The sequence below is a fragment of the Rattus norvegicus genome, chromosome 15 (genome assembly GCF_036323735.1).
Source record: "Rattus norvegicus strain BN/NHsdMcwi chromosome 15, GRCr8, whole genome shotgun sequence".
NCBI classification, from domain to species: Eukaryota; Metazoa; Chordata; class Mammalia; order Rodentia; family Muridae; genus Rattus; species Rattus norvegicus.
Window position 1 is genome coordinate 56,385,329 of NC_086033.1, and position 15,400 is coordinate 56,400,728.

Sequence of the window (15,400 nt, forward strand, 5' to 3'; positions counted from 1 at the left end):
CACTATGTTCATCGCAGCCTTATTTATAATAGCCAGAAACTGGAAAGAACCCAGATGCCCTTCAACAGAGGAATGGATACAGAAAATGTGGTACATCTACACAATGGAGTATTACTCAGCTATCAAAAACAACGAGTTTATGAAATTCGTAGGCAAATGGTTGGAACTGGAAAATATCATCCTGAGTGAGCTAACCCAATCACAGAAAGACATACATGGTATGCACTCATTGATAAGTGGCTATTAGCCCAAATGCTTGAATTACCCTAGATCCCTAGAACAAATGAAACTCAAGACGGATGATCAAAATGTGAATGCTTCACTCCTTCTTTAAATGAGGAAAAAGAATACCCTTGGCAGGGAAGGGAGAGGCAAAGATTAAAACAGAGACTGAAGGAACACCCATTCAGAGCCTGCCCCACATGTGGCCCATACATATACAGCCACCCAATTAGACAAGATGGATGAAGCAAAGAAGTGCAGACCAACAGGAGCCGGATGTAGATCGCTCCAGAGAGACACAGCCAGAATACAGCAAATACAGAGGAGAATGCCAGCAGCAAACCACTGAACTGAGAATAGGTCCCCGTTGAAGGAATCAGAGAAAGAACTGGAAGAGCTTGAAGGGGCTCGAGACCCCATATGCACAACAATGTCAAGCAACCAGAGCTTCCAGGGACTAAGCCACTACCTAAAGACTATACATGGACTGACCCTGGACTCTGACCCCATAGGTAGCAATGAATATCCTAGTAAGAGCACCAGTGGAAGGGGAAGCCCTGGGTCCTGCTAAGACTGAACCCCCAGTGAACTAGACTATGGGGGGGAGGGCGGCAATGGGGGGAGGGTTGGGAGGGGAACACCCATAAGGAAGGGGAGGGGGGAGGAGGGTGTTTGCCCGGAAACGGGGAAAGGGAATAACACTCGAAATGTATATAAGAAATACTCAAGTTAATAAAAAAAATAATAATAAATCTTTAAAAAATTTAAAAAAAGAAACAAACAGGCAAATAAAACAAAGGAAACAAATAAGAATGAAAGAGAAATAAACATAGAAACAATCAATAAGGAAACAAAGAAAGAACATGCTAAACACACACACACACACACAGAGAGAGAGAGAGAGAGAGAGAGAGAGAGAGGTGCATATAAATAAAACCTATAAAACACACAATTGTAAAACCATAATACACAAGCAAACGACCAGTAAAGTAAAATAAAATATTTTTTAAAGCCCAAAAACCAAAATCTTCAAAAACCGTTTTGAGTTCATTCTGTGTTGGCCACCTACTACTGAGTATGGAGCCTCCCTTAAGTGCACTTTGTAAGCACAGCGAGACCCCCTTACAGAAACTGTTTTTCCCTGTGAAAGTAGTTGTCAACGGAAGAGCTTCTTGTGTGGGGGTGGATGTTCTTATCTACTTCTTCAATTCACTGCTGGGACCCTGCCTGGTTTTGATCTGTGCAGGCGTTATGCATGCTGCCTCAATCTCTTTGACGTCACATATGTGCCAGTCCAGGTGTGTCACCTTTTCCTTGGTGTCCTCCATCCCCTCTTGCTCTTACACTCTTTTTGCCTCCTCTTCTGCATAATTCCCTAAACCTTGAGGCAAGAGATTTCATGGAAACACCCTATTTAGGACATCGTGTGCTAAGGTCTCTCACTCTCTGCCGATTGTCCAGTTGTGGTTCTCTGTATTGGGCCCCATCTACTGCAGGAGGAAGCTGCAGCTCAGCTCACGCTGGTTGAACAGGACACTTATCTCTGGGTATGACCAGAATGTCTTCATAGTCACTTGACTGCGATGCTCCTTTGAGCAATGGCGATTGGTTTTCCCCTAGGTCTGTCTCGTCTCAGATTCTTAGCCCCTCAAACTGTTTCAGGCATGGGTTCCATCTCATGGAATGGTCCTCAGAGACTGTTTTGCTTCTCCCACAACCTGTGTGCCTCTATTGTACTAGCATATCATGCAGACAGGTCACCATGACAGATCACAGGGTTTCCAGCAGGGTGTTGACCTTTCTCCTCCGAGAGTGTGCAGAGAACCTAGTATTAGGGACACTAGTCAACAGGGGTGAAGGCTCTAGTTGGGCACCAACTTGAATTCTCCATATTCAATGAGATTAAGCTTTGTCTTCAGCCATAAGGTTTTACCATCATCCATTTACAGAGATTGACCAATAGCCTTGGCAACAGCCTATGCTGTCTGAGGGTCTCCATGAGGACCTTTGGCCAACCTCTCAATTACTTGGTGCTTATTTCTGACATTAAAGGTTTCACTTGATGACAAGAGATGTCTTGTTGGAACTTTGTTTCCCCTGTTATTTGGTGAGCTCATATAGATTTCTTTCATATATGTATGTATTTTTAGGAGTGTCTATTGTAGGGTTTCTGTATGGCCCTGTCAATGGCCCTTAGTGTTATCTGATTTCCCCTATATTCCCTCCCTTATTCACTTCTCCCCTCACTCTCTCCATTTAATCCCCCCATGCCTATCGAAGGCTTCAAAGCTAACATCCACACGAAAGAGAAGACATGCCATCTTTGTCTTTTGAGGTCTGCATTACCTCACTCAAGATTTTTCCCAGCTCTTCGATTTACCTGTGAATTTCATGATTTTCTTTTGCTTTTTTTAACATCTGTATAACATTCCACTGCATAAATGTGCCACATTTTTATTACCCATTCATCTGTTGATGGACATCTAGGTTGTTTTTTATTTCTGGTTGCTATGAATAGCACAACACTGAGCTTGCTTTAGCAAGCATCTCTGTAGTCCGGCACAGAGTCCTTTGGGTAAACGCTCAAGGATGGTATAGCTGGATGTTGATACAGATCCATTTCCAGCTTCCTGAGGAACAACCACACTGATTTCCATAGCCGCACGTGTAAGTTTGCACTCCCACAAGTAATTAATAATGTTTCCCCCTTACCCAACATCTTCCCAGTATGAGCTGTTTTATTGATCTTGATCATCATGACTGAGGTAAGATGACATATTAAAGTAGTTTTGATTTGTATTTCCCTGCTGAATAAGGATGTTAAACATCTCTTAACGTTGTTTTTCTTAGTCACTTGTGTTTCGTCTTTTGAGATGTTTTGTTTCTCTATGCATTTTAATAGAGTTATTTGGTTATTTTTTGGTGTCCGGTTTTTTGATTTTTAGTTCTTTACATATTTTAGATATTAATCCCTTATCAGATGTATAACTGGTAAAGATCTTTCCCTATCTTATAGCTGGCAGCCTTATCCAAATGATGGTGTCCGATGGTATCCAGATGCTTTTAAATGTCATGATGTCCCATTAATTAATACTTGTTAGTATAATTAATAGTATAATACTTAGTGCCTGTGTTATTAGTGTACATTAACTCCTTTCTGGACCAAAGAGTTCAAGCCTATTCCCTATTTTCTCTTCTGTCAAATTAGGTAAGCTAGCTTTATGCTGAGGCCCATAATCCACTTGAAGTTGAGTTTTCTGTGGGGTAATAAATATTAATCTGTTTGCATTGTTCTACATATAGCCTCCCGGTTTGGCAGCACCATTTGTTGAAAATGCTGGGTTTTTCATTTTTGTTGTTTGTTTTTCAGTATTTATGGCTTTTTGTGAGAAATCAGATGCCGATAGATGTGTGAACTTATGTCTGAGTCTTTGATTTGATTCCATTGGTCAGCATATCTGTGTTTATGCCAATACCATGCTATTTTTATTTTTTATCTTTTATGCAGAATCTTTTTTTATTACGTATTTATTTTTACATTCCATATTTTATCCCCCTCCTGGTCCACCCTCCAACTGTTCCACATCCCGTACCTCCCCTCCACAGTTCCTCCCTAGTCTCCATGAGGATGTCCTCACCCCACCCACCCCACCCACCCCACCAGACCTCTAAACTTCCTCGGGCCTCCAGTCTCTTGAGAATTAGGTACATCTTCTCTGACTGAACCCAGACCCAGGAGTCCTCTGCTGTATATATATTGTGGGCCTCATTCAGCTGGTGTATGAGGGGTTGGTGATCCAGAGTCTGAGAGATCTTGGGGATCCAGGTTAATTGTGACTGCTGGTCCTCCTACAAGGATGCTCTCCTCCTCAGCTTCCTCCAGCTTTTTCCTAATTCAACCAGAGGCATCAGCAGCTTCTGTTCATTGGTTGGGTGCACATATCTGCATCTGACTCAGCTGCGTGTTGGGTCTTTTGGAGGGCAGCCATGATAGGTCCCTTTTTGTGAGGGCCCCATAGCCTCAGTACTGGTGTCAGGTCTTGGGGATTCCCTTGAGCTGGATCCCACTTTGGGCCTGTCACTGGACCTTCTTTCCCCAGGCTCTTCCCCATCATGCTTTTTTATTACTATAGCTTTGTGGTATAATTTGAGATCAGAAATGATGGTATATCTCCATCAGTTCTTTTATTATTCAGGATTGTCTTAGCTCTCCTGGGTATTTTTGTGGATGTGTGCTTCCATATAAAACTGAAAATTGCCCTGTCAATTTCTGTGTGCAATTGTGTTGGGGTTTTGATGGGGATTGTGTCGAATCTGTAGATTGCTTTTGGGAGGACAGTCATTTTCATTATATTATTTCTACCAATTCATGAGCATAAGAGGGTTTTCCATCTTCTGATATCACTTCAATTTTTTCTCTGGTGTGTTGAGGTTTTTGTTATATAAGGTGTGTTGAGGTTTTTGTTATATAAGGTGTGTTGAGGTTTTTGTCATATAAGTCTTTCAGTTGCTTGGTTTGAGTTATTCTAGTATTTTGGGGAGCTGTTGGGAAAGGTGTTTCCATAATTTCTATCTCAGACCATTTGTCATCTGTATGTAGGAGGACTACTGACTTCTGTGTATTTTAATTGTATATCCTGCTACTTTGCTGAAAGTATTTATCAGCTTTAGAAGTTTCCTGGTAGAGTTTTGGGGGGTCATTTATGTATATTACCATCTGTAAATAAAAAGTAATTGACTTTTTTTTTTGGTTCTTTTTTTTTTCGGAGCTGGGGATCGAACCCAGGGCCTTGCACTTCCTAGGCAAGCACTCTACCACTGAGCTAAACCCCCAACCCAGTAATTGACTTCTTCCATTCCTTGTGTATCCCTTGATCTCCACTTGTCTCATTCCTCTGGCTAAGACTCCAAGTTCTATGCTAATAAGTAGAGTGAGTGATCCTTGCCTCATTCCTGATGTTAGTGAACATGCTTTCAGTGTTTCTCCACTTAAGTTGTTGGCTGTGGGCTTGCTGTAAACTGCCCTGTTATGTTTAGGTATATCTGTCTTATCCCTAATCTCTCTAAGACTTTTATCATGAAGAGGTGTTGGATTTTTGTCAAGGGCCTTTTCTGATTCTAATGAGAAGATCATGTGGCCTTTGTCTTTGTTTATATGGTAGATTACATTGATAGATCTGTAACCCAGCCCTGTATTTCTGGGATGAAGCCTACTTGATCGTAGTGAATGATCTTTTTGATGTGTTACTGATGCAGTTGGCAAGAATTTTATTGAGAACTTTTTGCATCTGTATTCACGAGGGAGATTAGAGTGCAGTCTGCTTTCTGCGTTGGGTCTTCGTGTGATGTAGATATCAGGGTACTTGCTGCTTCATGAAAGAGAATCAGGCAGTGTTCCTTCTGTTTCTATCTCATGGAATAATTTGAGATATATTAACGCTCATTCTTGAATGTCTGGTAGAATTCTGCTCTGAATTTAGGAGTGCTTTCATCTAGGCTGTTTTCAATTTCTGGTTGTTATGAATAGCACAACACTGAGCATGCTCTAGCAAGCGTCTCTGTAGTTGGGTACAGAGTCCTTTGGGTAAATGCTCAGGGTGGTATAGCTGGATGTTGATGCAGATCCATTTCCAGCTTCCTGAGGAACAACCACACTGATTTCCATAGTCGCACGTGTAAGTTTGCACTTACATGTGCAAAATCTGAGATTTGGGGGTGGGGGAGACTTTTAGTTACTCCTTCTATTTCACTAGGGTTATTTGTCTGTTTAAATTGTGTATCTGATCTTTATTTAACTTTGGCAATTACTACCTATCAAGAAAATTATCCGTTTCTTTTAGATTTTCCAATTTGATAGAGTGTAGGATTGTTGTTGTTGTTGTTGTTGTTGTTGTTGTTGTTGTTTGTTGTTGTCGTCATCGTCGTTGTTGTTTAACAGACATTTATTGCTTTAGTTGAACAACCTCTATACACAATGACTTGTTTTGCTGAATAGAATAGAATTTTAGGTCTCAGGACTTTGAGTCTACTATTTTCTAGAAATCAAATTATCCTTTTAAATTCTCAAGAAAAAAATCAGTTTAAGAAAAATATCAATTAGATTTTGACATTAAGCCAGCTGGTCAGGACAGGAAACCCAGATCTGTAATAGGGATAATACCGTCTATTTCTTCTACATTCAAGCCCACAGTGGGAACCTAGTCCATAGCACTAGGCATGGTACAAAACAGAAATAAAATAATGTGGTGGTATGCATGGCCTTTATGAAGTGTCAAGAACATCCAGGAAATACCAGGGGCCAGCAACCCCTTTAACTCTCTAATCTTATTTACTTGGATCTTCTCTCTGTGCCTTTTAGTTATTTTAGACAAGAGTTTGCTGATCTTTTTGCTTTTCTCAAAGAATTAATTTTTCACTTTCTTCTTTGTTCTAGAGTGTTCATGTGTGTTGTTAAGTTACTAATCTGAGATCTCCCTAATTCATTATTTTTAATGTAGGCACTTGGTGTGACAAACCTTCATCCAAGAACCACCTTTATTGTATCCCATAGGCTGTGTTTTCATTTTCATTCAATTCTAAAAAGTGTTTAACTTCCTTCCTACTTTCTGTCTTAACACATTTTTGGGTGTTAAGTGAGTCACGGTGAGTTCAGTTTCCATGGGTTTGTAAGCTTTCTGTTTTTCCTGATGTCGCTGATCAAGCTGTAATCCATGGTGCTCAGATAGCTTATATGGTGCTATTTCAGTTTTCTTGTACTTTTGAGACTTGACCAAGTATGTAGTGACTTTTGGAGAAAATTCCATGAGCTTCTGATAAAAACGTATAATCTTTTGAATTTGGGTGAAATGTTCTGTAAATATCTGCTAAATCCATTTCATTTATGAAATTATTTAACTCCATCACTTGTTTGTTTAGTTTTTATCTAGATAAGTTGTCTATTGAGGAAAATCCAGTATTGAAATCACCCACTATCATTGTATGAGGGTCAATTGTGATTTGAGACATAGTAGTGTTTCTTGTATGCATTTGGACTTGTATGAACTTATATGAACCTTCTGTTTGGTGAATAAGATATTAAGAAATGAAATATACTCTGGCTGGTTGATATTGTTGTTCTTCCTAGGAGGTTGCAATCCCCTTCAGCTCCTTCAGTCCTTTCTCTCACTCCTGCACTGGGGTCCCCATGCTCAGTCAGATGATTGGCTTTAAGCATCCTCATCTGTATCAGTAAGGCTCTGGCAGAGCCTCTCAGGAGACATCCATATCAGACTCCTGTCAGCAAGCACTTCTTGGCATCAGGAATAGTGACGGGGTTTGGTGGCTAAACCACCAACCAAAGAGTACAAATAGAGGGACCCATGACTCCAGCCACATATGTAGCAGAGGGTGGCATTGTCTGGCATCAATAGGAGGAGAAGTCCTTGGTCCTGTGAAAGCTCATTTCCCCAGTGAAAGGGAATGCCAGGGTATTGAGGTGGGAGTGGGTGGGTGGGAGTGGGAGCATTCCCATAGAAGCAGGAGGAAGGGGAGGGCACATAAGAGAAGGAGGATAGGGGATAACATTTGAAATATAAATGCATAAAATATCCAATAAAAAATAAATAAATTTTTAAAAAGAAATGTGATATCCTCTTGATAGATTTTTTTCCTTTGGTGAGTATGCAATGTCCTCTCTTCTTACCTTGTCTCTGTTGGGTGGGTGTTCCATTCCTTGAGTCCTGTTGCTTTCCCTGGATGGTAGGAAAGTGTGATATCTGTGGATTGCCCGATAGGGAGTGATTTTGCAGGTCAAAAAGTAGCAGAGGAATAGAGGTAGGCCAGGGGAAAGGTAGAGGGGGCGTCAGGAAAGAGCTAAGAGATCCTGTTCATACCTAGAGGTGGGGTCCCCAAGAAGATGGTGGTGTGATAGAAAGAGATCCTGCAAGTAGGTTGCAGTAAGGCAAAGAATTACCTAGAGAAGATGGGGATGATTGGGCTGGAAACCCTATTTCTGAACCAAGAGCTGAAATTTCCAATAAATGGGATTAAGGTCAGAGGAGGGATGCCTATAAGAAAGTTGTTGCCTGGCTGGGGTTGAACAAAATAAATGAGACCAGGAATGATAATGTGACTCACCTAACCCAGTCCCTGTCAGGTATGACCACTGCGGGGTCCTGAGTAGAGATTGTTTCTTCTGATACAAAGGGTAGGGAGAGGGAAGAAAGCTAAATTCAATGCAAGATTTGAAAACTCCCCATGGAATAAAGGGAGGGAGGGAAGAAAGGGCCCAGCAGGCAGTCTGCAACAGGCTGGGGGTGAGACTAGGAAGATTATAATGGAAGGTCAGAATGAGACTGGAGATCCCCTATCTGGGTTCCCAGGTAGACGGCATTCCAAGGTACTGGCGGATGACGCAAAGAAGGAAATGTTCTAGAGTGGGTGCTGAGAGGATCCACAGAAAGGAGGAGGTCTGAGTCCATTGCACAGTTACAAGGAGTCTCCAAGGAATGGCGGTAGAGTGTGAGGACAAGACTGGCCAGTGGGTGTGCTATGGATTAATCTGAAGAAATCCTAGGGATGGCAGGAAGGAAAGTGGAAATCATTTACTTGCGTCCAAGTCCAGTGTGGCTACTGGGATCCCAGGTAGCAAGTTCTTCTGGTATCAGAAGCTGACACAGAGGATGAACGGAGGGAGAAAAAGCAAGGTTGCCCAGGGAACGGGAAATGCATGTGCTTCTACTTTTGCTCTTGGGGTCTCGTTGACTTTGTTGCTTCAATTTTCCTTTTTCTCTCTTTAGACTCTTTAAAGCCAATTTATCACAATACACTCAATCACTATGGCACTGTCATTTAATTGAGTAATATATCAAGGAATTAAAACTAAGGGCTTTTATTTTTCTAGCACTTCTTTAAAGTATTTACCTCATTTTGAGGGTCTCGGGTGTGACAATAGCTGTAAAAAAAAGCTTTTACTTACTGTCTTATCAGTGTTCTGTTGCTATGAAGACACTCCATGACCCGGGCAGCTCTTATCAAGGAAAGCATTTCAATGGGGCTGGCTTACAGGTTCAGAGGTTTAGTTCATTGTCGTCATGGCAGGGAACATGGCGGCATGCAGTCAGAGGTGGTGCTGGAGAAGTAGCTGAAAGTTCTACACCCAGATCCATACACAATAGAAAGAGAGAGAATCTCTGAGCCCGGCCTCTGTAACCCAAAAGCCCAACCCCAGAGACACACATCCTCCAACAAAGCCACATCTCCTTATTCTTTCAGATAGTGCCTCTCCCTGGTGACCAAGCATTCAAATCTATAAGCCTATGGGAGCCATTCTTATTCAAAACTACCACACTTACTTTTAGAAATAGTGAGCTTTCAGTAGCTGCTGAGTGTGGATAAGCTTACACCTTACTCTCCTGGGAGCTTCTGGAACTGAACATAGACCCTCACACAGTGAGGCAAGCGAGCTGTGCCTGTGTTGCACTCATGCTTATTTGAAGATGAGTGTCTGCCCAGAGAGCACCTGAAGCTAAACCATGGTCACACCATACATGGGATAAAACAGGAACTCAGTGAGACCTACAGAGTTTCAGGTTGACTCCCGATGAAGAGGTTCTTGCCAAGAGCTGGGAGTCGTCATCATCTGTTTGTAAGGTGCGAGTCCCCTCGTTTTAAAGAAATAATATCGGCAGTGATATTTTCTGGACTCTGGATGGTGTCTGAGTCCTAACCCTGACATTTACTTTTGATCATATGGAGGAGTCTTGGAAACCATTATCTTGGTGCTGTGTTTGTTCTCGTCCATGCCTTTACCCTCCAGGACCTTGTATAAATGTTAAGGCTCAGCTCCCAGCCTGCCCCGGGGCTTTGCTGTCCATCTCACATCCAGATCACCTGCTATGCTCAGCCTGACTCTGATCCTGCTTTGGCAGCTCACCAAAGCAGGGATGCTAAGCTCTCCCGTCATTCAAATGTCCAGTGCTCCCTAAGGCCTGGCCTTTTAAGGAAAACATTCCCATGGCTATAGGGTGGTAAAAGTGGGGTAAATGCTTGAAAATGGAAACAGAAGTTGTCACAATGGCCCAAAGCATTCATTCTATATTTCCAATTACCCAAAGAAAACTGATACTTAAGGGGTTGGGGATTTAGCTCAGTGGTAGAGAGCACTTGCCTAGCAAGCGCAAGGCCCTGGGTTCAGTCCTCAGCTCCGGGAAAAAAAAAAAGACCCTGCCTCAAAAACTGCTACTTAAGAACCACCTCTGTAAGCATGCAAAACCACGAGATGCTAGTTCTCCCTAGATAGTGAGTTGCTGTGCTTTCCTGATCTTTTCTGGGGATGTTTGAAGAATTAATAGGTTAAATGTATTATTGAAACATAGTTATGCTGTGACAACTGTAGGTAGAGGTGTTGTTTCCCTAATTGGTTCTTGATTGTGTCAATAAAGACAACAGAAGTCATTCGCTGAGCGATGGTAGGATTTCCGGGTCCCAGGAGGAAGAGGAGGGATGCAGAGAGAGAGAAAAGAGCAGGCAGTGGATCAGAGAAAGCAGCAAACGTGTAGGTCTCAGGGCACATATAGTTTGTAGCCTCTGCCATGGGTAGAGACCAAGGAGGATGGGGCAGGAAAGTTTTAAAATATTAAGACTGTCTGGTACTTTTTATCCATGGTGACTAAGGTGGGCAGAAGAAGGGCATAGCCTGGGCTGTCTTTGGTGACTTGGCAGAGGTAGCCATGAGAGGTTGAGGGACCTCAAGCAGAGCTCTCAAGAAAGAGCAAGCACGTTTTTAAAATTACAAGCTATAGATAACAATGGAGCCATCATTTCCTTGTGTACTTTACAATCTGGACGTTCATTACTCAAAGAGTTCAGTGCATTATGTGTGTAAGGTTCTTTTTTTTTTTAAATCGTTCTTCCTTAACTTCTCATATATTTTATCTTTGAAAATCTAATTCACATAGATATACAGAGCAAATGTTCCCAGACTAAATTTTTAAAGTATATTCCACTAGCCAACTGGTGAGTTAGCCTGCCGTTCTTTCTTTCTTTTTTTTTTTTTTTGGTTCTTTTTTTCGGAGCTGGGGACCGAACCCAGGGCCTTGCGCTTCCTAGGCAAGCGCTCTACCACTGAGCTAAATCTCCAACCCCCCCTGCCGTTCTTTCTTGTCTGGTGACAGATACATGACTCTTGGGCATAGATTTATCCAGTAATAGCACTGTAGTCACTTGCTCCCACTAGCCGCCTGAGTCTTACTGCCCACCGCTATAAATGCTTGATCACACTAGCTAGGAGCAGTGTCAACCTAATGCTATGACCACTTAAAAACAGTTCCTAATGTGGTGACCCACAACCATAAAATTATTTTCATTGCTACTTCATAACTGTAATTTTGCTACTGTTATGAATTGTAAATATCTATATTTTCTGATGATCTTAGGTGACCCCTTATAAAAGGGTCTTTCAACATCCCCTCCCCCACCAAAGGGTCACTGGACCTCAAAGGGGTCATGGCCTACAAGTCGAGAACCACTGCACTAGAGAAAACAAAGCTAATCTTAAGGAAAGCAGCCCTTTTATAATGAACAAGCAAAAGAGCCCTTTGCTTCCGGTACAGACACAATCTGTGTTTCAACCTATTCCTCAAACATCCTCAGAGAAGCTGGGAAAGCATAGCTACTGGCTGTCCCAGGGATAACCAGCTCCTAGTGGTTTTATGTTCCGTTCCCCATCTCTGCATACCTAGCCATTTCTTAATACTGAGATAAATCCCCAATGATAAATGGAGTCAGATACAAGTTGAAAATACCCATTTCTTGAGACCGATAGTTCAAAGTTTCACAGTTGGCCTTATATTCCAGCTTTCAGATGTGAAGCATTTAGAGCTAGGTGTATGGCAGAGTGTGTACCTAAAATATTCAAAGTTTCAATTCCCAGTAAAACACACACACACACACACACACACACACACACACATACACACACACTCAGACACATACACACACACACACACACACACACGCACACACACGAGACAGAAAGAAAGACAGACAGACATAGAGGAGTGAGAGGAAGGAAGAGAGGGAGCGGGGAGAAGGAAATGGAGAGAGGGAGAGAGAGTTTGTTTTAAATTATTTGGCCTCTAGCATAGTTAGACACTTCTAGGGTAGTTGTTCTTGTCACCAGTGAGACTGACCAAACACATTGTACTGTGTTACTTGACGAACTTGACCACATAGGGTTATAGTTCCTTTCTTTTCAGCCTTTACTCTGAGAGATCTACTCTGATTCCACTGCAGAAATTGTAGTCTCCCCCATGTATTTTCTGCAGATTATTTTTCTCCCTAGTGCATTGCTTCCTAGTATGTTTGTAAAGTATTTGTTTTGTTTTCTTTCCAGTTCCCCCAGTGGAAACATAATTACTATGGGGTAGCTGTTCACGGATGACTCTAGTCCCCAATGAAATAATACCTAGCCTGTCATTGGTCATCAGAATGTGTTAAATGAGAGTGCTAAGGCTCAAAGAGATTATATACCTGATGACGCTTTCATAACCAACGAGGGACAGTAAAGCTCAAAGTCTTATTATCTTCTGACTTCAAGATGACCGAGTTTTCACTGTGCAATGCTTATCACTGTTACCAAGTTCTCCCTGCCCTCGGACAGGGTTGATGATGGCACAGCCCCCAGGAAGGTGTCAGTCAGAGACTGTGAGGCTTGAAGCAGCAGCAGGATGGCTAGCTTTCTGGGTAAGAATCCTCTCTCAGAGGGTGTGTCTGCAAGGACCCACCTCCTGAGTTAATGACACAGATTCCCCGCTCTGAACTCTGTAACAGTGAACTGTCAGAAGTCTAATCTCTCTAAGTCAGGACTGCCGGTAGTAATAGACACTCTCTACTGAATTTTAATCTACAAAGCCATTTCTAAGACTCTCACAAATGAATCCTCTTAGGATTCCCAGGATGTGGGCAAGATAAAGATAGCAGAACTTGAAAATAATGGAATATGTGAAAGCAAAACAGCAAAACGTTCTCAGGCAATGGCTGCACAGAGCCCAGGAGAGCTAAGCTCATCCCTGAAGGAGCAACCTTCAGGAGCTCTAGTCCTGGGCAGCCCCCATCAGGGTGAATGATGGGCAGCGCCAATACACGTAACCCATTCACGTTCAACAGCATGGGTGCTGTAAAACTGTTCCCTAGTAAATGGCCCCCAAATTTTTCCCTCAAATACTCTAATTCTGTGCTGCCCAAGGGAAAAGACCCTAGGTATAGTATTGTGACATAAATTTATGCTGATTAAAAACTTACTTTTTTTAAATTAAAAATTTAACATTCTCCAGTCACATTGGCCACCTGCAGTGATGAATTGTCACACACACACACACACACACACACACACACACACACACACACACACGGCTGGTAGCTACTACAAGGAACAATGGAGACCTAGAACACTTCCCTCACTTCTGAAGATTCAAGGGAAGTCAAGGCACAGACAGGGGCAGCATACTTATAATTCCAGCATTTAGGAGGCTGAGGTAGAAGATTTAGCATTTGAGGCCAAATGCTCTGTAGGACCTAGCAAGACCCTGTCTAAGGGAATGGATAAACAAAGTGCCATCCGTCCTTGTCAGTTTAGGTATGGCATGGACATGAAGGGCTGGTTTAGGCCTGGTCTTAGCCTGACGCAGCCATAATTCTAGTAGCGCAGTGAGTGAGTAGGGATAAAGTGTAGCATCCCCCTGGCTTCTTTTCTTTCTGTGAACCGTACACCATTGTTTCATCTTTGTCTGCCTTTTGGGACCATGGAGTGTTTTATTTTCTGTCTTATACTCACCAACCTTGGACTGCCAACAGCTCCAAGCCTCTCTCCTCTCTAAACTGGTTATAATCAGTCCCCTTCCTCTCAGCTGCCTGACAGCTCCCAGCCTCCCGAAGCTTAAATAACCTGCCTTGTTCTTTATCTCACTCTTTGAAAATATTTTTAAATTAACCCTCTATATTTAAATTCAAGTTTCAATACATTATTAAAGATGAGGTCTGGGGATGGGGCTAACAGTAGACCATGTGTCCCAATGAGTTTTAGAAGTGGTTTGAAACAAACCGTGAATCCACAGACACTAAAATTCTTAACATCTGCTGGGGTGAGGTCTTAAGAGAATGGAGTCCCATCAATATGATCAATATAAGGTCATATGGGGGAGATTTCAGACAAAATCACCTTCAAACCTAGAAAATTTCTTCTCAAGAATAGTCCAGAAAACAGTGCTGTTGTTGGGCACGCAGGCATAGATAGAAGTTTAGAAAGATAGGAAGAAATCTCATTTTTTGGAGAGTCTGGAAGATGGAACCCATGACACACATTCTCAAGATAAAAACTAGCTAGTCCTCAAAAGAGATGACTGACAGCACCATCTGCCATGCATGGTCCATTTTAGATTCTCCTGGAAACCAGAGTAGCCATCTGTATCGACCAATTGGCTTGGTACAAATGAACAATACATCTTAATGATGAAAGGTAATTTTGTAACTTGGAGGGAGGCACCTATAGGAAGCTGGACTCCCTCCTACTTACCCTCTCAACATGAGATATAGAAATACTGTCGTTTTGGTGATTACATGTCAAACACTAGCTCACTGACCCTTCGGGGAAGATACTCAGAAATTCTAAGACCCGCAAGAGGTTTTTAGAAAGATTATGTCTCCAAGAGCAGAGAAGCAATTTATAATAGCAAATGTACAAAAGCAAATGCTGTCAACAAAGGGCAGGCATGTGGCTTGCTTTGCTTTATGTCCATATTTATACAGTTTTACAAAATACATTCATTCAAAGCTCTATACAGCCACTTAGAGCAGCACCTTGTTTGACGAATCTGAGAAAATCAACCTTGAATTGCTCTAAATGACAGAAGGCTATAGAGATTTCATACCTTCAAATGCAGGTGGGAACTAGTTTGCCAAAAGGAATATCACTGGGGAGAGGTCACTGGGGTGTCTTCTATGATGACTGAACTGAGCCATTTTTCATTAGTGGGTGACATCATTAGAAGTGACTGGCAAGGGCCTGAAAATAGTCTCACCATTCAATTACTTTCCCCAAAGCTCGCTTTATGCTATTTTTCTCTAACATTTTCATTCTAGAGGTGGCACAAATGTACCTTTGTCTGTTCTGAAGTGGTAATTGATATTTAAATAAATCTGT

The 15,400-nt window shown here is 42.1% G+C and overlaps 1 protein-coding gene across 1 annotated transcript in view; it reads left to right on the plus strand.

The window, feature by feature from the left end:
* Nucleotides 1–15,400, plus strand: part of Htr2a (5-hydroxytryptamine receptor 2A) — a 68,057-nt gene that overhangs the window by 24,682 nt on the left and 27,975 nt on the right.